A 24,858-nucleotide genomic window follows, 5' to 3' on the forward strand; every position below is an offset into this window, starting at 1 on the left:
TTTTTTACAAGTGAGGGCCTATGTTCTAGGTCTTCTAAAAATCAGAAATCAAGACAGGTTTAAGTAAAAAGTTATTTAGTTAATGCACACGGGTGTCTTAGTTTAGGCTGCTGTAACAAAATGTGATAGGCTGAGTGACTTATACACAACGTATATTTACTTCTCACAGTCCTGGAGCCTGGAAGCCCAAGACCAAGGTGCAAGCTGGTGGAGTTCTAGTAAGGACTCTTTTCTGGGTTGCAAACAGCTGACTTCCCCTTCTATTTTCACATGGCAATAGAGGGCATAAAAATTCTCTGGACTCTTTTAAGGGGACTAATCCCATTCATAGGGGCTTTACCCTCATAACCTAACTGCCTCTCACAAGCCCCACCTCTCAATTCCATCATTTTGGGGATTAGGAATTTAAAATATGAAGTTAGGGTGGACACAAACATTGAGTCCATAATAAAGAGAACATGGGGGAGGAGCTAGAGGAGGCTACAAGAGACATTAGACCATGACACAGGTGTGACCTGAATAAAGGAGATAGGGAAGGAAGGAAGTTGAAGGGATGCCTCCTCCTCCACTACAGCTCAGTTCTCCAGAATGTTCTATAAGGCCAGTGGGGAGGGCTGGAACAGCCAGAAACATCCTACCTCTTCCACTACCAAACCAGGACCTCAGTATTCCACCTTGCCCAATCACAGAAGAAATGGCCTCAGTACCCACAAGTGATGCATTTCAGAGCATAGCATCTGAGGCCAAAGGTCAACTATGCCCTGCCACAGTTGGGCATAATTCTCACAGTCTCCAAAGTGCTCTAAAAAACATACCTGTGGGTCAGTAGTTGGAGATTCTGCCTGGTCCTTGTTAAAGTTGTAACCTTCAGTCACTCACCAGCTTCTCTTGATGAACCACTGTTGCCTCTGTCCACAAACATATAACTACCAACCAGATGAGAGTTTAGTCTTCTATCATTCAGAGGATGATGATGAATGGTGGATGAGAGGATTCGTGTTAAGCATGGAAGCCGACACATTTCCCAAACTGTCCTCATAACTCTCTTAGAAGTTAGTGGAGTTGCCTTCAGGCCACAAAGTTTGGATCAGGTGTTCAGAGTGTTGCCTTTCCCCACACAGCTCACAGTGCCTTTGGCTGAATGTGGCTTTGTGGCTGGATAAGTTTTTCATGAACAAACAGAAATTTTTTAGAACTACTCAATTTTGTGCCAAGTTTTGACATTTAAAAAAATCTCCCATTCTTTCCCTTTATAGAGAAAAGTGTTCCCCTCAGGAAATATCCAATGACCCAATCTCCCTTCCAAAGATACAAGAAGTAGTGTCAGTATCATATTTTAAAAGTTAGAAAGGCAAAAACCCCAGCACTACCAAACCAGGACCTGTGAAAATATCAGTAGCAGTGTTGCAAGGGATGAAAATATAATGGCTAACTTCTCCAAGGTAGTCTCAAGTTACAAAAATCATTCTATGGAAGACTGAAGGAATTTTTTTAAAAGTCCTTGTATATTCAGAACTAGTGAAGAGAACAATAATAAAAGGGCGCAAATGAAATATGAAACGTGAAGGGAGAAAAAGGAAAGAAGATTAATAGCTAAGCCTTCACAGGAGAACCAGAAGAAAAAAAGACAACTACCAGGAAGCTAGAGAATCCTCAGCCTCCGTGTGCTCCTAACACTCTGCCCTAATGTCTTCTCTCAGGAAATGGCAGCACCCTCTCTTCAACTGCACTCACCCAAAACTTCTCTTCTCCACCCCTTATACAACCCGTCACCCAATCCAGTCTTCCTGGTGTCATTTCCTCCCTAATCCTCTACTTCTCTTAACCCTAACCTCCACCCTAATCCAAACAAAAGTCTCCTTTTGCCTCCTCTTTAGCAAGAGCCCTCCAACCCTCCTTGGTCCAACTCTGGCTCTATATCCCGTTATTCTCCAAAGAGTGCTCAGTGATCTTCTAAAAACACAGATAGGATCACTTTGTTCTCCAGGAGTCTAAACCTTTCTGGTGGCTTCTAATCTGACTTTCATTACAAAGATGATCTTCATCATCATCGATATTCTGCAAGATCTTCCTTACCACATTTCCTCAGCCTCCTACACAGCAGCAACGCTGGCTTGTCTGGGGTTCTTCAAATATGTGCTCTATTGTGCCCAGAGTCTTTGTGATCCCGCTGGCGTTTTCTCCCTCTCTTTGCCTATTGCCTTCTACATTTCCTGAAGTTCAAAGGCCATTTCCTCAGAAAAGCCTTTCCCAACACACATCTATCCCAATCCCAGAATAACTTGGTTCTCTGTAGCATGACGGACATTTTAGTGTATTTGGCAAATGATTTGGCTAATCTATGCTTTATGCATCAACTTCAGTTAGAGATTATGTCTGTTTTCTCAATTATTTCCCCTGTGGCTAGCCTAGTACCTGGCATGCAGTGAATGATTATGATGGCTGGATGAATAGATTAAGGGATCCATCAATTGATGGATCTATTGATGGCTAAGCAGAGAATATTATAAATTCATAAGCAAAATATGTATTTCTATGTGCATAAATAAATTTCAGATGTAATGAAAGCTAATAGGTAGATATAACCCATTTACGATTTTTTTTGTCAATTTGTTCTTTTTGGATATACATGATAGTAGAGTGTATTTTATCATATTATACATACATGGAGTATAACTTATTCTAATTAGGATCCTATTCTTGTTGTACATGACATGCAGTTACCTGGTCGTGTATTCATATATAAGGATAAAAAAATTATATCTGATTCATTCTGCTCTCCCTTCCCTTCATTCCCCTTTGTTTAATTCAATGAACTTTTATTCTTCCCCTTCTCACTCTCCCTTTTTGTGGGATATAACCCATTTTGAATGTGTCCATTGTTTTGAATAGATGCTATTGTCACACAGTTCAAATCTAAGTGATGCATTGAGAAAACCTGTTCCTACTTACTTTGTCCTTCTACTCCACTCTTCACCACCTGAATCATTCACAACAGTGTTCTCTCTTCCATGACAGTCTGCCATATGGATATACCATGGTTTCTTTCCCCTTTCCCTCTGATGTTTCCAGTCTTCCTGCTACTTCAGTCAGCCTATAATGGGGAGCATTTTACATGTGTCATTTTGGACAGTCATGCCTTGACCGTAAGGTTAATTTCTACAGAAGAGAGATAGCTGGGTCAAAGTGTAAATATACTGGTAATTTTGATAAATTGCCATCCATAGGTACCTTAAAGTCTCATTTTTGAAAATATAAAATATAAACAAAGGTAAGTCTGGAGATAGTAGTGTAAGCCTTAGAGGAAGAAATGACTGACTTTGAATGTCAGTTTTCATCAGCTATGTTAATGTGAATTAGTTAAGTTTTCTGAGCCTCAGTTTCCTCATCTACAAAATGGAAATGATACTATCCAAAAGCAGTTCTGATGAATAACATAATAATATACATTATAAGCAGAATCTGGCTTCTTTGCTGGAATTACTTCAGTAAACACAGGCTTCAAACAACCCCCATTATGTGAAGACTCCCAAGTCTCCACCTTGAGCTGAAACTCCCCCTATTTTTTCCAGCTGGACACCTCCTCTTGTGTGTATGCCATCATTAACTTGCAAATATCCAAAATGAAATTCAAAAATTTCTTCTCAAAGATGTCACATTTAAAGCTATATTCTTTTCCTATATTCTTTAGTCACTCATTGACCTACCTTGTCCTTAAACATTTCTTTTAATTCCTCTTCCCACAGCCCACATCCCAAATTCAATCACTGGTAATCCCAATTCCTGATGATTGTTCTTCCCAAATCTTTCCAGAATCTGTTTTTCCTTCTACTCTATCTCCATCCTGCCCTAATACAGGTGTCCATGGTTTCTCAACTGGCCCACTGTAAAATGAAGCCAAACTAGTTGAGGACAACCTTTTAAATCAACCCTTAAGTGATCTTTCTAGAATATAAACCAGGCTTTTTCTCTTGATGAAAGCCAGTTGTTTCCCCTCCACCTTCCATAGCTAAGTGCCCAAATGAATAGTATAGGATATAAACCAGTATATAAACCATGTAAACCACAACTTTCTCCAACATACACCTCCAGGCCCTCTCCTGACCTCTGGCCATAGCAAACTTCTGTCTTGCTCTGGGAAGTTATCTCTCTCAGGCAGCCTTCCCTGAGAACAGGAACTTCCCTATATATCTTTCTCTCACTTATTCAATAAATTTTTTAAGTATCTAATATGTACTATTTATGCTTTCACTAAAAGTAGAATGTTATGGCACACTCCAGACTTCTGAAGCCATAGAAATATCACTAATGTGACAGACTCCTGAATTTTATAGGGTTAATCTCCCACCCCTGATACACAGGTGTCTTGTAGGGTAATGTTTCTCAACTTTGGCACTAATGTCATTTTGGGCCACATTAACTCTTTGTTGGGGTGGAGAGGTGTCCTTTGTATTATATAATCCATGGGCTCTACCCACTACATGATAATTGCTCATATTCTCCCCATATTTCTATGTGCATAAATAAATTTCAGATGTAATGAAAAGAGATGTAATGATGTCTCATAACCAAAATGTCTGACAACCAAAAATGTCTCCAGATGTTCCCAAATCTCCAGATTCAAATCACACTTAGTTGAGAACCATCAGGCCATCTATGAAACTTGCCACTCTCTGATCAGAATGTCCAAGTTGCATGATATCATTAACAGATGGACCAGAACAATATTCCATGAAATGTCAAGATGATCAAGGTTACTGCAAACGCATAGACAGTGAATGTACACTGCCATCCTTGCCATATAAAGGCCAATGACAATAGATTCTCCCTCTTGATGGGGATAGAGAAAAAAGCATTGCCAGATCACTAGTCACATACAAAGTCTGTATTGATATTCAACATTTAATGTAGCACATCCACCGTAACAGCTTCAAAGGAGGCAATACCTAATAACATCTGTCATGATTCATCTATTTGTCACAGGGATATAAGAGGCAAACTGACTGGAGATATGGGGACCACCACTTTGCATTCTTTATATTTTTGGTAATGACGATAATATCTGTAATTATTCCTAGAATTCAATATTTCTGATTTACTTTCTCAGATAAGGGAGGAAAATAATTTCAAGATTTTACTTGACCCTTCCTATCATAATATCCCTCACTGTACAAATCAGGAAAACTATTCAGAGTTCTGCCAACTACTAAATACATCTACCCCAATTATACATTTTATGACTTAAAAAATAACCACAGGGTAGTTTTCAGTGGACCTAATGAACCCAATGGACTTGGGTAAAACTTAATTTATTACCTGGCCTCCTAAAGCTGCCAATCTAATGGGGAAGAGCAATCTATAGCATTTCAGAGCCCCTGGTATCAGTGTTGGCTCAGACTTTATATGTAGTAGTCCATAAAAAGGCTGGCTAGTGGGGCTGGGATTATGACTCAGTGGTAGAGTGCCTGCCTACCACATGCAAGGCCCTGGGTTTAATCCTCAGCACCACATATAAATAAATAAAAAATAAAGGTATTGTGTCCAACTACAATTAAAAAATAAATATTTTTTTCAAAAAGGCTGGCTAGTCCTCATTCTCTAGTATTACTTACTCAAGGAAATGGCTATAAATACCTTAAAAGGGAGGATTAGAAGAATAAATTTCCACGTATACTTGTGGAAAATAATAGGGTACTTCAAGAGGACTTCAGCCTCCCCTTCTACAAAGTGTAGATCTATTAGCTGGCTACATTTGAAAACTGAAAATACACAATTTTCCATTGCAGCTACTAAATTTACCTTTCAGTTCTGTAGCTTTCTTTTCTATTATTATAATACAATTCTAATAGGCAGCCGTTCATCTGTGTCCTGTCTAGAAACACCATGATCTAGAAGTCAGTGCTTCTGACTATGAGCATTATGGCAGCCTTGCCTCTAGTGCTTAGGAGCTGCCATCTATTTTCATAATTCTGAGATTGCACCCCCACTGTTAATATTAAGAAGCCCAGTGCCATGGTGGTATCTATCACCATGAACCCCAGTCCACAGAAGACAAACACTGAGCTTCTCAAAGTCATAAGTGAGCTCTTAACTTGTGCATTTGTTAATGCTTCGTAAAGGAAGTATCTTCCAATTTTTGAAGAAACACAGGTAGTGGGTTCTCCGTGTTTTCATGGCAAATTCATTCTAACATTCCCAACTCCTTTAGCTTTAACCCTTTCCTCAAAATTATTCCCAATATACTCCAATAGTTCCACCTTATCAAATGGAGGCCATCATCCTGTCTAAAATCAAGAAGCCACCCCAATAAGACAGTAAGACCAAAACAGGTGACCATGACATAGTTCTTATTAATACCTCCTGCCCCTTTCCTGAAAGTCCTTTGGCACACGGATTGTTTTCTCTGGGAGCAGGGATTGTACTTCCTCATAGAAGTTGTGCTCAGACCTAACTCTGGTTATCAGCCAGGAAATGAGGTTGAGATAATGAGGACAGATCTGAAAACAATGAGGATTGGGTAGTAGAAACAGATCTGGAAAAAAACAATGGTCAATTTGTGGCACTTCCAGGTAAGTTCATGGTGTAATCCCCTGAGAAGAGGATGCTGTCTCAAAGTTCTGGGAGTCAGTCAGGAAGCTTCAGGAAACCTGGGGACTCAAGCAGATGTCATCATCCAAGATCTGGGGGACCCAATCCTTCCTCATCACAGACTTTTCTTTGACACTGAGGAATTGTTAAGACTGTACATTCCACTTCTTTTGCATGTTGTCCACCCTTCCACTCAGATCCTGGGGTTTCCCAACCTTTTGCCCTGAGGCTTTAGAAGATAAGAACCTCCCTTAAAGCAACCTCAGAAATGTAGGAGCTTTCAGAGAGGGCCTCCAGATAGCAATTAGCTCCTTGCACTTACCATTTTCTTTTTGCAAGGCTTCAAGTGCCTTCAAAGGTTATCATCCCACATCATCAACCTTATGGTCATTGTGTTAGCTTTGTGTCACTGTCACCAAAAGAACAACTTAAAGGAGGAGAAGTTTATTTTAGCTGATTATTTCGGAGGTTCAGTTCATGGTCTGTGGAGTCCTTTGCTCTGGGACAAATATCAGGTAGGACATCATGGCGGACAGGCATGGCAGAGAAGAGCTGCTCACCTCATAGCAGGGTCAAAAAGCAGAGAGAAGGGAAAGGGGCCACAGGGAAGATGCACCCTTCCAGGGCATGCCCCCCCAGGGACCTACCTTTCCAGCCATGCCCCACCTGCCTACGGTTACCACCCAGTCAGTCCATTCAAACTAGGATGGACTATTTAGGTCACAGCTCTTGTAATTTGATCATTTCACCTCTGAATATTCGAGCATTAACACAGGAGTTTTGGAGGGACACCTCATACCCAAACCTTAATGGTCATTTTTGCTCCAAAATGGATCAAGTGTCCTAGCGACTTGCTATGTCCACACTCAGCTTTCCACCTCTTCCTTATCCTAATTAGTTTCAGGTAAAAGCTCTAGCAACTGATATTGCAGGATTCGGGGGGGTTCACCACCAACTTGCTACCACCAACACCTGCAGGGACCAGCACTGGTTCCACAACTCTTAGCTCATATTCCCCAAACAGTAGAGCCTGAGCATGCTGATGTGCTGACACAAAACTTCACTGCAAAAGTACAAAATGAAGGCAGCAGGAGTGGAAGGGAAAGGGAGTGATAAATGGGAGAGGAAGACCAAATATAAGTGAATTATGGAGTTGGCCGAAGTTTTTTGACAGCCTCACTGCTTGTCTGGTCCAGTGTGATGTCTTCAGAAATATCATGTGGACCACTGAACAACAATCTGTTGGAGGGACATGAGAACCAACTGACCTGATTCCTCCTGTCTGCCACCTCCCATTGGGCAAAGTCCATTCCATGGGGTTTTTCGTTCTCCTCACTTTTAAGATGTATTGCCCAATCTCTTCAAGTGCCGCTGCCTCTTTCTGCAGGTCACTACTACATGGAGCCCAGCTTGATGAATGAGAAGGGTAGCAGCAGAAAGCTGCTTTGTGGCTGCAGGAAAAGCCCAAGCCATTTCTAGGGCTACTCCAGCACTTAAGCAAGAGCCACAAAGATTCAGGTGATACATAAGCTGAGTCTGACAGGAGCCTCACGCTTAGATAGGAACAAGGTCATCAAGTTGGATATCAATAAGGCCACTTCAGCACACAAAAGAAAGATACAACAACCTGCAAAATCATGTGAAATCCTCTTAGCCTTTTGGAATTCAAGTCTCTAGTTCTTTTAATAAGAAAGATACATTACATCTCAGATGTTGACAAATCTTTATTAATTGAACTTGAGAAATTAACCACAATTTTTCAAAGAATCATGCCTGTGCAACAAATAAATTTAATGTAGAAAACTAGAATTGCTTCACATCATAAATTCTATCCCATTGGTACTTCCTTACTACTGCTACTCTATCATGTGGATTTTTGCTCTAAGTAGCCAGTCAAATTGCACAAATTATGCACCCCCTTTTTTACTTTAAAACTTTTAATTCTTCTCATAGCCTCTCACTCTGGCTGATGGATGTCCCTGACTGCAAGGCCATTCTAAGTCTATGCTAGGGACAGTAGTCTGCATGTCTGAAGCTACATTTAGATAAGACAAGTCAAAAGGAAAAAAGGATAAGAGAGTTCCATTTGCATTTATCAAGAGCCAACTTGAATTGCAGAGACTTGGAGATATTTTCATTGTAAAACATTCTGCTGTATCTGACTTCTTCATGGATGCTGCTCTTACCAAAAAAATTTTCAGGAGGATATCTACATATTTCAATACATGATTTTGGGACTAAATATCCACAGTGTATCTTGTTTGGACAAGTCCCCTAACTTCTCTGAGACTTCGTTTCCTTTTCTGGAAAACAAAAATAATAATATTAATTGAGAGTTTTACTGAGATTACTGGAAATAACAAATGTAAAGTTATTTACATAAAGTAATGTATCTTTCTTATTAAAAAAACTAGAGACTTGAATTCCTGGCTCAGTGCCTGGTACAGAATAGTAATTTCCTAAAAGTCTATTTTTCTTTTTCTCTTGTCCTTTCTTTTGAGAGAGAAACCAATTCTTCTAGATCTCCATAGTTTAACTAAACATCTATTTACCTAGTTATTTTTATAGTCAAAATCCCATACTTACAGGAAGTACTTAACAAGTTTATTAATTAAATTTGCAAGTGCCCAGATATTTCATATAAGCCATAAGCGCTAAAGAACTCTAAGAAAGGAGAAACACACTTGAGCTCCTGGACTTGAGGCTAAAGATTCAGCACATAGAAACATAGAAGTTCTTTACACCTTCCTTTCCAAAAGCAAGACTCCCTGTTCCTGAGTCAGTCCTCTTTCTATACCAAGATGGTCATCAAATTGACAGTTGTCCCAATGATGACAGATACTGTCTGGCAAGTTCAAGTCCACTCAAAGCAGGTAGGTATAACAAATAGTTTTGAATCACTTAACAAATTATTTTGGAGGCCCTGATAAAAAGCAGTTACTACAAAGGCCATCCTTGACACTGAAGGCTGAGACCATGTCTGGTCCAACTTTGCTAATTTTGCATCAGCCAGATCCCACCACAGCACCAGGCATACAAATGACATTTCCAGAATGTCATAAGAATTCCCCATGTGTTAACTTTCCATATGGTGACAAAATGCCTGAGATAACTACTTATAAGAAGGAAAGGTTTACTGTGGCTCAGGCTGAGGTTTTAGTCCATGCTCACTTTGCCCTGTTGCTTTGGGCCTGTAGCAGCACAGTGCATTATGGCGGGAACACAAAGTAGAAGAGGCCTGTTCATTTCATGGAAACTGGGAAGCAAATACAGGAAGTGGAAAGGCCAGGGCCCCAGTATCCTTTTTTGTAATATCTTCATTTATTTTTTTAATATGGTGCTGAGGATCAAACCCAGTGCCTCCCATGTATAAGGCAAGCACTGTACCATTGAGCTATAGCCCCACCCCTCCCCCAATATTCTTAAGCACACACCTCCAGTGACTTAACATCTAGACCCCACCTCCCAAAGGTTTCCACCACTTCTCTATAGTGTAATACGCTGGTGCCAAGACTCCAACTCATGGCCTTTGGAGGACATTCAAGACCCAAACCATACCACCATGGCTCTGTAAAAACTTCACACAAATGCCCTTCAACTTCTCATTCTGCTGGGGTTAGCTCCTTCTTGAGAATAACATCTTCAGCTTGTTGAACTGCTCATGTGGCTTTGACCAGAATGTAGAGTTTTTTTCAAAATCTAAAAAAGCTCCAGTGACATTCTTAAAGGATTTTAGTAGGATTCTGTCCCATTATATAAGAAAAAAATGCAAAGTGAATAATGTTTGCATTTGTCCAAGATCTATGCAATGCCACTGACAAAAACCCTTGATAAAAGGAACATAAGTCAATAGCGACCAGGACAAAATTTTTGTTTCTGCTCCTTTCTAACTTCTCAAGCACAAGGAAATTTGAGGACCTAGGAGGTTGACTGTTCTTCAAACTTTAAGGTAAGCAGAAACCCATAGATTCTTTAAAAAAAAAAAAAAACAAGTTTTTAAGATGAACATAGAGGTACACTATCGAGAAAAATAACAATTCCACAGTTCTCCATATTTGGACAACATATAGATCCCACATTTTCAGAACTGAGGAACCCCTAAAGGTAGATGGCCAAGTAGTGATGAGTGCTGTTCCTTAGCATCAGAAAGTGGCCAGAATACATGATAGGAGCCAGTGAGCCAGAAAGACAGTGCAAATACTAGTTCCTTCATTAAATGTCACAAGAACCAAATGTGAAGAGAGCTAGGTTTTTCCATATTGTTCTAAAGGGCAGCACTAAAACTAATAGATACAAATTTCTGCTAAATGGGAGATACTTCCAAATAATTAACCATTCAAAAACTGGAACAGTCTCATTACATAATGAGCTTCCTGATGTATTCCTACACAGCCTTCTTTTCATTGCTCTGCTGCATGGAAATTTAGGACAATGTGAGATTCTTCAGGCTTCAAGGTCAGGTTTTGCAGAAAGTTTCCCACACACAACCAAAGTCAGGTCGAGTGTGCTCAAATGACTACACATAAGCTACCCAAAAGTTCTGGCTCCTTCAATAATATCTTCTCCTATAGTAGGTAAGAATATCCCATCAAGAAGGTTTCCATTCTTTCCCCAACTGAGGTCCAGTGCTGTGTTCCGGGGTATTTGTGTGGTTCTCTCCCTTCCCACCCATCCCAAAGTCACACCCTCACTCTTGCTAAAAGCTGTCAACTATAAACCTCATCATTTATAATGCAAAAAGGGAATCATTGATTTTGTTCCGATTAGTCATCATAATGCTTTTCTCTTATCTGTACTTAATCACTGTGGTTTCTCTGAGAATGGAAAGCTTTCTTTTCTATGGGAGAATCTAAATAGTGCTCTAAACAGACACCAGCTAGGCAAACAGTGCAGAGAATATGGGCCCAATGTGATAAGAGCAATCATACCCACAGCCCCAGGCCAAGCAGCCTCATACAGCAGCCAAATCACAAATAGCTGCAGAGAGGCTCCTTTTGATCCAGCTGTAGAATGCTTCCATTTCTTAAGAGAATGTTCCATCTAGCTTTGCCATCAGTCACAAAGGTTGAAAATGATAAATACACTAGAAAATTGGACTATTTCCCTTCAGGACTGGTACTGGACAGAGTCACAGCAACACCCAACAAATCCAGAAATAGTAAAATAGCAGCCAGGTTTTGGTGGTAGTTTTTTGGGTTTTTTTTTTTTTTTGGTTTTGTTATTTTGGGAATTTTTATTTATTTGCTTATGTTTTGGGAGTTGTTTAGCAGCTAATGAAATGTGTCCCTTTTTAATATTTCTGTATTAGCATTTCTGTCCTCTCTGGTATCTAAATGCCATGCTAGTCTTCGTACAGGGATAAGGACTTCATGTGTCTATGTCCAGAAGGAGGCAAAAGTGGCGTACAATCTTGAACACCTCCACATCCAAGAGAGCATATTTCACCTCTCTCTCTAAGGAGAATTCCCAGCAAATGGTGAATAAGCTATACCAGCCAACCCAATATTACCTTCCTGTGTGATGCAGGAAGTGTTCAAATAAAAATGATGGATAGATGCCATACATTACATACTTGTTCAAGGAAAGATGGGATGGAATCAGTGAATGAATGATTCCTGTGAGGTTGTAGACTGCTGAACAATAAGGCAGAAATTATACCCTAAAGAAAGTTCTAGTGTGAGCCTGGGTAGGAGTGAAAAGTATCATGGTTTCTTTGTCCTAAGTGAATATGGGCTACCAACAGCCTTTGCTAAGCACAGAGTTTCCCTGGGACTGGAGTTGGGACAAGTATTTTCCAGGTCAATGCACCATGGAAGAATGAAGCTAGATGCAGGGCAGAAAGGAATAAGGTCTTAGTGGCAAAGCAGAGTGAGGTCTGACATGGGATGGAGAGCCTCAGAACCCACACCCTTAAGAGCAGGGCTGCTGGGCTTTTGTTATGGAGGAAGAATGAAGCCATATCTTTAACTTACACTTCCTTTTTAAGTGGAATCAGCCTCCTTTCTATCCTCAGATACTGTGGGTTGCCTTGACTGGGCAGTGTCCTTATGTTCCAAACCCCAAATTCCAGCCATAAATACACTTTTTATTTGCATTCTGTTTTTATATAACCTGTTACACACCTCTGAAAGGGGTGCATTGCTTTTCTGATTTTGCTCACCTTAGTAAAGTTGGCTTACCTGGTCCAAGTGTCAGTGCTGAACCTTAACCAGAGGCTTCCAAACACAGGAGGTGGTAGTGACAGCAGAACTACTTAATGCTCCCAGGAACTGAAAAATAGCTGCATGTATATTTATTCCCCAGGAACTGACCTGGGCATTGGTTAGAGCCACATCTAAGGTTTCCACTTAGCCAGATGCTGACACAAGAGGTGAGGTCCAGGGCACTGTTGGGCAACAAGGGTCTCCCCTTCTTTCTGCTCTGAAAGAGAAAAGGGATCAGGCTAAGTGCAGGGTGTTGAGGAAGAAGAAGAAGAGGCAGAGGGTCTGTTCTTGAGACAGGAAAGCACACCTGGTTGACCAGAGGTAATGAATGTCCTAAAGACAAAGGCATCTAGGACTGAGCCCATGTGAAGATGTCAGCAAGGGTCTCATGGATGGACTGGAGACCGGGGTCTCCAGGGAAGGGAGCGTGGGGCCTCACAAAGTCTATTTCCCCCACTTCCCTCCACACTGGCCCTCTTTCTCCCTGGCAATTTGCATGGAGAAGCAGCTACCTGTGTGGAGATGGCGGCCTACCTTTGGGCCCAGCAACATTCACTCAACTTCACTCCTACATGCCAGTTTCCAGTACTCCACCCTGAGAAACAGCTTCAGAAAGCAGTCTTCCTCTGCTCTGGGTTCCAAGTGGGTGTATCCCTTTCTGCATGTCCTACCAATTCTCTGCAGAGTCCACATCTGGATGTCACTTTCTTTTCCTCAGAATCTCTCCTTTAGAAGCACTCTAAGTTCCCTTACTGAACAGACACTTCTCAGAAGAAGATATGCAATCAATCAACCAATATATGAAAAAATGTTCAAAATCTCTAGCAATTAGAGAAATACAAATCAAAACTACTCTAAGATTTCATCTCACTCCAATCAGAATGGCAGCTATTAAGAATTCAAACAACGATAAATGTTGGCGAGGATGTGGGGGAAAAGGTACACTCATACATTGCTGGTAGGACTGCAAATTGGTGCAGCCAATATAGAAAGCAGTATGGAGAATCCTTAGAAAACTGGAAATGGAATCACCATTTGATCCAGCTATCCCACTCCTTGGTCTATACTCAAAGGACTTAAAAACAGCATACTTGGGCTGGGGATGTGGCTCAAGCGGTAACGCGCTCGCCTGGCATGCTCGGGGTGCTGGGTTCGATCCTCAGCACCACATAAAAATAAAATAAAGATGCTGTATACACTGAAAACTGAAAAATAAATATTAAAAAACATTCTCTCTCTCTCTTTAAAAAAACAAAAACCAGCATACTACAGGGACATAGCCACATCAATGTTTATAGCAGCATAATTCACAGCAGCTAAACTGTGGAACCAACCTAAATGCCCTTCAGTGGATGAATGGATAAAGAAAATGTGGTATATATACACAACGGAATATTATTCAGCATTAAAAGAGAATAAAATCATGGCATTTGCAGGTAAATGGATGAAGCTAGAAAATATAATGCTAAGTGAAATTAGTCAATCCAAAAAAACCAAATGCCAAATGATTTCTCTGATTTAAGGATGCTGATCCACAATATGCTGGAGGGTGCGGGGGATGGGAGGATTAAATGAACTCTAGATAGGGCAAAGGGGAAAGAGAGAGGAAAGGTAGAGGGGGAGGGAGGGTACAGGGGGAGGGGAATGGAGAGGGTACAGGAAAGATGGTGGACTGTGATGGTCATCATTACCCTAAATACATGTAAGAAGACACGAATGATGTGACTCTACTTTGTATATAACCAGAGATTTAAAAAATTGTGCTCTATATGTGTAATATGAATTGTAATCATTCTGTTGTCATATATAACAAATCAAAAATTTTAAAAATTTTTTTAAAAAGAATCACTCTAAGTTCCCTTTATATATATATTCTTCATCAAGGTTTTTGCAGAAATTTGCTTCCTTGTCCATCAATAAGTGCCCACAATGCACTTTGCTGAAGAAGCTAGGTAAAACAGAGAGCTCCCTCCCTTTCCCTTGTCCTCATGCTGTCTCTGGCAAAATCTGTGAACCTCAAGTTGTGGGAGAAGAATCAGGAGGAAGAGCTATTTCTCACTGGGGTTCCATCATAGGAACCATGAATACCATGACATGTTTAGGACAAAAACTCAGTAGCTAGCCTTTGACATGATGTGAAGTGATGGAGGATTCCTCAATGGCTCCCAGTTTCTAATGTGGACAAGTGAGTGGACGGCAAGTAACGGGAGGAAAGCAAAACAGACAAAACAAAGGTAAGTAGGCATGGATATTCATCTAGCCTCCCTCCAAATAAACATTTTCTGGAATGTTATTTATCACTTCCTTGCTTCACTAGATAGGTACGTAGTAGTAGATAGAAAGAGTCATATATATGTAATATTGAAGCTACACACACACACTCACACACACACACACGTCATGGTATGATGATAAGTGCTTAACAACCAACTCTCCAAATAGTGAATATGTATGTGTGTATGTGTGTGTGTGTGTTTCCCTTTATAATTTTCTTATAAATTTTAAAATTTTCCCCCAGCTTTATCCATGTAAAATTGGCAAATAAAAATATATGCATATACAGTGTACAATGTGACAGACAGGGCACCTGTGGGATGACTAAGTCAAGTTAGCTAACCTCACCTATCATTGAAGCAGAAATCAAGCCCTCGTGAAACACCAAATCTGCTAGCATCTTGTTCTTGGCATTCTACAACCCCAGAACTAAGAAAGACAAATTACTAAGCCAATTAGTACATGGCATGCTGATATAGCAGCCTGAACAGACTAAGATGAATACACTATTATTAACTATATTCATAATGTAGTATACTACAAATTTTTTACATAATACATATATAAGATACAATTTACAAATATAGTCACACATCACTTAATGAGTGGGATATGTTCTGAGAAATTCACTGATAGGCAATTTTGTCACTGCGCAAACATCACAGAGTGAGAAATATCAGTGGTATAGCCTACTACACACTAAGGCTCTATGATACAGCCCATTGCTCTTAAGCTATAAACCTGTAGGGCAACTGCTGGCAACTGTAACACAACAGTAAATACTATATATCTAAACATATCTGATCACAGAAAAGGTACAGTAAAAAGACCGCATAGAAGTTTTAAAATGGCATACCTGTACAGGGCACTAACCATGGACAGAGCCAGCAGGACTGTGAGTGATCCCGTGAGTGAATGAAGTGAACATGAAGGCCAGGACAGTGCTGTACACCACTGTACAGTTAGGTACATTACATTTATTGGTTTTAAAAAAATCTGTTTTCTTCACCACATCATATAGCCAGTGATTTCTGACAAAGGCACCAATAACACAGAGTGAAGAACAGTCTCTGATAAGTGGCACTTGCATAACTGCATACATAGGCAGAAAAATGAAGCGAGATCCCTTCTCTCACAATATCAACTCCAGATGGGTCAACACCTAGATGTTGAGGCTCAAAGCTTCAAGAGACACTTCAAAACATTGTAGGCAATGATGTTTTAGATAGGAACCCAATGGCACAGTCAACAAAAATAAAAATAGACAAGTGGCATTATTTCAAACCAAAACAGCAAAAGAAATTCTCAAGAGTGAAAAGAAAACCTCCCACAGAAGGGAGAAAATACATGCAAACTATTCACCTGAAAATGGACTGATCTCCAGAATATATAAGAAACTCAAAAAGCAAACAGCCAATTTTTTAAGTAGACTAAAGGACTAAACAGGCATTTCTCAAAAGAAGACAAGTGAACAGTCAATGAGTATGTGAGCAAATGCTCAATCTCATGAATCATCAGAGGAATGCAAATTGTAACCACTATTGAGGTCTCCTCACCTCAACAAGAATGGCTTACACATGCTGCTGAGGGTTGGGAATGGGAACTCTCACACACCTTGGTAGGAATATGAATTAGTGCAGCCATTAGGGAGAACAGAATGAAGACTCCTCAAAAACTTAAGATGAAACTACCGTGTAACCCAGCAATTCCACCACTGGGTCTCTATCCAGAGAAGATGAAATCATTATAGCAAAAGGACACCTGCACTCCCCTATTTATTGCAGCACCATTCACAATAGCTCAGATACGGAATCGACCCAGATGCCCTTCAATGGATGAGTGGATAGATAAAATGGGGCATGTGGACACAATGGAACATTACTCAGCCATAAAAAAAGAATGAAGTCCTTCATTTGCAGCATCATGGGTGGAACGTATTTCATTATATTAAGTGAAATAAACCAGGCACAGAAAGACAAGTACCACATGTTCTCACTCACTTGTGATAATTAAGTCAATCTTATAGAGGAATGCAGTGGAATACTGGTCACTAGAAACTGCAGGAGGAGGGGCAGAGAGGAAAGAAGTTCAGTAGGGGCACTAAAACAGGGAAGAGAAATTGCTTCTGGTTTTTCCTTAGTACCACAGGAGAACTACAGATTAAAACAGCATGTCCTAGCCCATAAGAATGAGAACCTGTGAAGAGATGAAAACCACTACCCTGAACTGCCTGCTGCACCCTGTGCACAAGCACTACTCCACTCAGCGTGCCCCATAGAGATGTGCCAATGTGTCTCAGTAAAAATCTCTCAATAATAAACCTTTAGCTTATTGTAACTGTTTATAAACTTTTTGTCTTTCAACTTTTGCTCTTTTGTATTAACACTTAGCTTAAAACACAAACACATTGTACAAACTATTCATAATATTTTTTCTTTGTATCCTAACTTTATAAGTTTTTTCTATTTTTTAATATTTTTGACTTTTTAAACTTTTTGTTAAAACTAAGATACAAACACACAGATTAGCTGAGGTCCACACTGGGTCAGGATCAATATCACCATCTTCCCCACCACATCTTGTCCCCCTGGAAGAGCACACACACAGTTACCACCTCCCAGCACAGCAAGGCCCTTCTCTAGAATGCCTCCTAAGGACCTGCCTAAGGCTGTTTATAGTTAGCTTTTTATACAAGAAGGAGGAATACACTAAAATTATACTTAATGATGTTATAGTAAATACATAAACCCGTGACACAGTCTAAACTCATAATCAATAGTAGGGTGGGGGATGTCGCTCAGTGGTAGAGTGCCTGACTAGCACACCTAAGACCATAGGTTTAATCCCCAGCAACGTACACACACAAAAGTAGAACACATACATAAGCCAGTAACATATTTACTGTTCCTATGAGTTAGTATATAGCCAGGCATGGTGGCCCAGGCCTATAATCCCAACAGATCAGGAGGCTGAGACTCAGATTCAAAGCCAACCTCAATAAACTTAGCAAGGCCCTAAGAAACTTACTGAGACCCTGCCTCAAAATAAAAAATAAAAAGGGGTGGGGATGTGGCTCAGGGATTAAGCATCCTGGGTTCGCTCCCCAGTACCAAAAAAAATAAAATAATATATGTGTGTGTGTGTGTGTGTGTGTGTGTGTGTGTGTGTGTGTGTACACACACACACACACACACACAGTACAACTACATAATTCTATATGGTTTATTTTGTTTGTTTGCTTTTGTTTGCAGTACTGGGGACTGAACCCAGGGCCTCATGTATACTTAGGCAAACACTCTACCAATGAGCTACATCCCTAGCCCTTTTTTATTTGGAGTGAGAGTCTTACTAAGTTACCCAAGTTGACCTCAAGCTTGTGATCTTCCTGTCTCAATCTCCCAAGGATCTGGGATTATAGGCAAAGCCACTGCACCCAGCACGCACTATGCTTTCATATGACTGGCAAAACAGTACACTTACCCATTAGACTCAGCCTTCCTTGATTTCATCATTCCCCCTAACTTTTCCTGTAGATGATCCAGTGGATCCTGCTTCTAGTCCGTCAATCTTGGCCTAATATGCTATTATGTATCAAAGGAAGGTCTACTGGTGAAGAAGACTGGCTCTACCAATCAGGCATGGTAGCAAAGGCCTGTAATCCCAGGGTCCTAGAGGCTGAGGCAAGAGGATCACAAGCTCAAGGTCAGCCTCAACAAGTTAATGAGACCCTGTCTCAAAATAAAATAAAATGCCTGGGGATGTAGCTCAGTGGTAGAGTGCCCCTGCACTCAATACTCAGACTGCAAAAAAAAGAACAGTTGGCTTATTTAGACTAGCATCACCACAAACATGAATAATTGGTATGCTATGATGTTACGATGGCTACAATGTCCCAAGGCAATAGGAATTTTTCATTGCCAGTATAATCTTATGGCGGTCCATCATCAACTGAACCACCATTATACAGTGCATGACTATGATAAAAAGTATATAATACCCTTTATTATAAATTGGCACAGGCAACTGATTCTCACAGAATGAATGTTTTGTTGATTTTTGTCAAACTGCTACTATAGTTGCAGTCCATCTACAATTGCAACTGATAAACAAAGGTAGTTCCAATATGAACACCAGTTGATTTTTTGTTTACATTAACAAGAAAGAATAATGATTAGTACGTTTGGAATTTAATCAATTTGAATTGACTAGACCAAAGACAGGCAATTTTCCTTCTACTGAGCACTATTTAGCCCCATGTTTTTCAACCTCAGCACTACTGACATTTAGGGCCAGATAATTCTCTGCTGTAGGGAAGCTATCCTGTATATGTTTAGCATCATCAAAGGAAGGTCTACTGGTGAAGAAGACTGGTTCTACCAATCACTAAAATCCACAGCCATGACATAAAAAAAAAAAAAATCATTCCATAGAAACGTAGCATCTCTGGCCTCTATGCAGTAGATGTCAGTAACACCCACTTCCCCACAGCTGTGACAACCAAACACATCTCCAGACATTGCCAAATGTTTCTTTCCTCCACCCCCCACAACTGCAAACTACAGAGTAGGTGTGGGAGCAGAAAGGAGCAGGCAAAGGGGCCATAACTAGTCTGAGAGTCTAATGATTTGGAGAGGGATATAAAACACTGCACTCACCTGCCTTTTCACCCAAGGATAATATATGATTATATTAATAATAAACACACAAGCATGAGCACCTATGGGTCCAGGCAGGGGCACCAGCTACACTGCTGCATCCGCATCCCCAGGCGCTCTGAGAAGTAGGCATTTTCAGTTTGTAGGAACCTGAGGCATGGGGGGGATACACAACTCATCCAAAGGGAAGAACTGGGACTTGAACACAGAGTTGTTGATCTCCAACGTTCTTGTTCTTAATTATTAACCTAATTTTATAATCCCACAAAGAATATGGGGGAGGGGCTTGGTTAGACAGGGGGCTAGAAGTTAAGAAGTGGGAAACTGAAGTACACCCTAAGGAAGAAAATAATCAAACTTTTACATGATACCACCATTCTTTTAAGGGCTAAAAATACATAACAACTCTCTCAATATTTTAAGTGCATAAATCGTCTTAGAATCTGTAACAACATGTACTTTAATTCCTATATAAAATGCTAAAACACAGGCCTTCGTGAGCAGCTCTTTTCTATATCAGAAAAATGTGAACCATCCAGTCCTAAAAGAAGGCAAGGCATTAAAACCTGTTTCAACAGAGCAACACCTAGGCTGAATGTCAATGGAGTGCCTTGGCCATCTGGTGGTGAGTTAAAGAACTGTATCCAAAACACTTCAATCTACAGGACAAAGCCAAGGGTCAGGTACAGGTAACTGCTTCCCAGCAGTTAGCCACATTATTCCTTCAGATCACTTCTTAGTAGAAACCAGATTTGGGTAATTTACAAAATTTGTAATTTTGGTAAATTATAAATATCTTATGTAACTTTAGCTCTTAAGTAACTCCTAAGGAAAAACAATTTTTTGACTTTAAAAATTTCTCTAACATTCCTCCATAAAATTAATTCTCAGAAATATTTTAAATGCAAGATAGTGTTTAGTTTGGGAGGCAGAGTACGATAGGAAAAAAGAAGCATGGGGACAGATAAGGACTGGGAAAGTGGAGAAGTCACTGCCACAGTTGATGGGGAGCCAAACTAATACACAATTATATCAAATGTATGTATAGTAATCAAAGATTCAAAATGGTACACTACTTTCTCTTAGGAATCTTGAAAAACATTATTTAGAAAAAATGAGTGATAACTTCTTAGCTAAAATGTTAAATTTACTTAGATGTGGAATTTATGCACAAAATGAAAATAAAGCCAGATAATTCATGCTGATAAAAATACCTTCCTCCAATAACTTGATTTTTTCCAATATAATTCTCATGGCTTCATTCCTCAAATGCTTAAAATGTTCTTCTTTATGTTAATATCATAGAAAAATACATCATACTTTTTTATTCATTAAACTGACAAACACTTGTTTAGCACCTACTTTGTGCTGGGCAATGGGATCCAGCAGTAAGACAAATCCTTGTCCTCATGGGGCTAACTCTAACTGGGAGACAGGCAATCTGAAAACAAACATGTCTCAGGTTCTATACAAAGTGCTAAGTATAATCTCACTTAATTTTCCCAACTGTATGTGCTGGGTCTTATTTTCATTTTACACATGAGGAAACTAACTTTGCCCAAGGATTCAGAGGAATAAGTGGCAGAACAAGATTCAAAATCAGATCTATTTTCTCTGAAGTCTAACTCCTAACACTTAAACCATCCAGCTGCAAGTTCCAACAGCAAAGGCAACCAGTGTCCACTCAAGGCTGGATATGTGTGGAACAAGGTGGTAGGCCATGGGGCTATAGAGGCGACTGGGGTCCAGCCTCCAAGAGTTAGTCCAATCTGCTAGAATTGACATATATGGCTTCCAGGGTCCAAAAACATACTCATCCACTCACCAGAGTTGAGTAAAAATAACAAATTCTCCAAAACTCAACTCTAGCATTTGAAAAAGAATATTAAACTCTATAATTTTCAAAATTTATAGAAAATAAAACTCAATACATATATTAACATCAAAAGAGTAATCAACTAATCCTGTGATCTCCCTATTAAAGGAAGAAAAAATATATTTGGGGCAATTTGGGTTTGAAGGACTTTTTTCCCACTTTATTTAATCATGATGAAGGCAAGAGGAATTTCAGGTGGCCAAATGCAACAACTAAAGTGGAACTCTTGCTTCTGAATAAAAGACTCAATGATGCAGAACATCAAATGAGTAATGAAAAATTACAAAAGACATTCCACTTGAACAAACATTAAGTCAGCACTTCTAAATATTGCATGCTTCTTGGACAGTTACCATAAGTCAAGAGCACATCTTGCAAAAATGGAGCTGACAATCAGTAGAATAACCAGGCTAAGCATATCACTTGATAAAATCACCTACTCCCCAACAACTTCTGGCAAACCTTTGTTTCCCATTTCTTGTCTGAAACATGATGTTTGCTTGGCAAAAGCCAGGAGACATGAGAACCTCCTATAGCAAATGTTGATATAAAGTAAATGTCCTAAGTGACCAGGGATGTTTATCCAGGTATTATTTTCACCACCTGTGCAGAGTTTACCAAGTAGGCGGGTAAAGTCGCTATCTTGTATGCGTTCAGCTTGAGTTGCCTGGATACCATGTCTTATGCTCAAGAGAGAACATAAATCTAATTGTTCCTCTCTTCACATAAACCATAAGGATTCCAAATTAGATCAGATCACTGAGCCATATGAACGAGCATTGTGCATTTGGACTGTGTGGCTTGCCAAAGCTACCCTCTGAAACCAAACAGGAAGCTTTACAATAGAAAAGATGTTTTAGGGTCCCATCAAACACAATAAGCTTTCAAGAATCCCTCCCCTTAGCAGGTGTCTATGTTGGGGGGTTTATCACTTCTAATTGCTGGTTATATGAAGGAGATTTCTGAAGTCTGACTCCTTTTTTGCAGCCAAATTGCTTTTGTATGTTAATAACATACTCAGAAACTGCCTTTGGTGGACACAGTCATCAATGCACATTAATTCTAAAACATACTTGGCTTCCATATCCCCCCCCCAACAAAAAAAAAGAGGAATTTGGAAAAACAGGCCAAGAGAAGGATGCAATTATAAATTTTATAGTAGGAATAAACTTTTAGGTTGCAGTTATCTGAAAAATCTTAAACTAAGAAAACTAAACATCATGGAAATTTTTAAGGTCTCTTTCCATAAAACCATTTTTTTACTGTATTTTCATTTCACAGCACTTATCACAATTCAAACTAATGAATTTTCTTCATAATTACTTACTTAATGTCAGTCTCCCTCATTATTCTATAACCCCTGAAGAAAGTAGCCAGAGCTTATTTGTTTACATTCCTGGTGCCCACACAGACACATACTGAATAACAATACTTCAGTCAATGACAGATTGCAAATATGACAGTGGTCCCACAAGATTATGATGGAGCTGAAAATCTCCTCTCACTTTGTACCTTCCATGTTGAGCAGGCTTATAGCCTAGCTATGTAGTAGTTACGCCATCTGGGTTTGCATAAATACATTATGATGTTCAGACAACAGTGAAATCACCTAACAATAAGTTCTCAGAACTACCCCTATCATTAAATGATAGACTCTATGTTGACACAGAGTGGGGTCTCAGAAAAAATGTTGGTGCTCTCTATGCATAGGATTATGATTTCATTCTCCAAATTTGTCAACTAACTGTCTGAAAGCATTCTGTTTCATTTCCTGGTTTTGTTATTACATTATAGTTACGCAAGATATTATACAAGTGAAGGGTATGTTCACCTCAATGGTGTTTTGGCTTTTTTTTTTTTGCAACTTCCTATGAATCTATGATTATTTCAAAACAAAAAGTTTAAAAAAAAAAAAGACTTTACTTCCTATTACCAACTTCTTGGATTTCACAGAAGTACAAGGGCTTCCACTTCAATCTTTTCTCACCCACTAAATACTTGACTTTCTGATCTCATTGGTGTCTTCACAGAGCTTGACTTTCAGCAACCTAATAACTAGATCATCTTTATTTCCCACCAGCCCTTGACAAAGCATATCTTTTGTTCAACTGCTAATCTGAGACTACAGCAGAAAATACTACGTATGGTGGCAATTCTCACACAACTTGTCCTCCACACACAGCCAGCCAAAAAACTGTCACATGGTAGTAATTTTCAAGCTCTAGCACGAAAAACATGGGTCAGGGAGAAGGGCTGTTTGATGACCAATCATTCCCTAGAAAATTTCGGGCTGGCAGTAAAATACAGAGCATGGGCATCCATAGTCCCTAAGTATCATTTAGTATCATTTAGCTACACCCATGGAGCTTCATAGGATATGAAGACCCAGGCCACTGCCAAATTCCCAAAATCCTTGCGAACATGTACAAAGTACACTAAGGTCAAAGAAAAGTCTTCCCAGGCCAGAACACCAAAATTATTTCTCACCCCTGCAAACTCCCCCCAGAAATGCTCACCACTACTGGCATGAAGCCCACGGCCTGATTTAAACTGTCAATCAGACCCCTGGGCGGTATTAACCTTCCTAGAGCACAGCAAGCCCTGCAGGGCACGCAGACTCAGCTTCCGGAGGCCATATTGTGTCAGGACCGCAGAGCACGATGGGAAGGCAATGCGTCCACCGGCGTCTGAACCGCAGAGGACTATGGGAAGGCACATGCGTCCGCCTACGTCAGGACCGCAGAGCACGATGGGAATGCGCATGCTGCACACGCCCGTGTGCAACTGAGCTCGTGTTTTGTGGTTCCGCTTGCTCCTAGGCAAGTCCTTTCCCGGGAGAAAAGCAAATCCTAAGAAATGGCCATCAAGTCCACATCTGCGTCCGCAGGTCAGAACACGAAGGCGGTCCAGCTTGACAGCACCTCGGCACTGAACACATGGACGTTGTAAGGACCAATGGACAGAGCAGCAGTGTCACGGGAGAACAGCCTACAGGGACTTCTCCTCATGGCGAGACCCAACTGCCAGGAAAGAGAAGTGAAAACCAGTTTTTATTACCTCCTCGACAGAAATGGGACGGTGTGGAAGAGGGCCAGAAGAAGGCGAGAGAAAGAGTCTGCACTGTTAACTCATTTTTTTTTTTAATATGGCAACATGATCAAGACGTCTGTCGTCCCTGCCAGGCAGTGAGTCCAGAAAGACAAACTGCCCATCCTCTACTGGTTTATTTAGCAGGAAAGTATTGCACGTTTGCATAGCCTTT

The 24,858-nt window shown here is 40.2% G+C and overlaps 1 long non-coding RNA gene across 1 annotated transcript; it reads right to left on the reverse strand.

Moving 5' to 3' along the window:
* Positions 1–8,309: 8,309 nt before the first annotated feature.
* LOC144375910 (uncharacterized) lies at positions 8,310–24,234 on the reverse strand. Its single transcript, XR_013435760.1, has 3 exons — positions 24,113–24,234; positions 12,768–13,008; positions 8,310–8,891 (listed from the first exon to the last, which is right to left on the reverse strand). It is a non-coding gene; the product is annotated as an uncharacterized LOC144375910 (long non-coding RNA).
* Between the last annotated feature and the right edge of the window lie 624 nt (positions 24,235–24,858).

The sequence above is a fragment of the Ictidomys tridecemlineatus genome, chromosome 3 (genome assembly GCF_052094955.1).
Source record: "Ictidomys tridecemlineatus isolate mIctTri1 chromosome 3, mIctTri1.hap1, whole genome shotgun sequence".
In the NCBI taxonomy this organism is placed as follows: Eukaryota; Metazoa; Chordata; class Mammalia; order Rodentia; family Sciuridae; genus Ictidomys; species Ictidomys tridecemlineatus.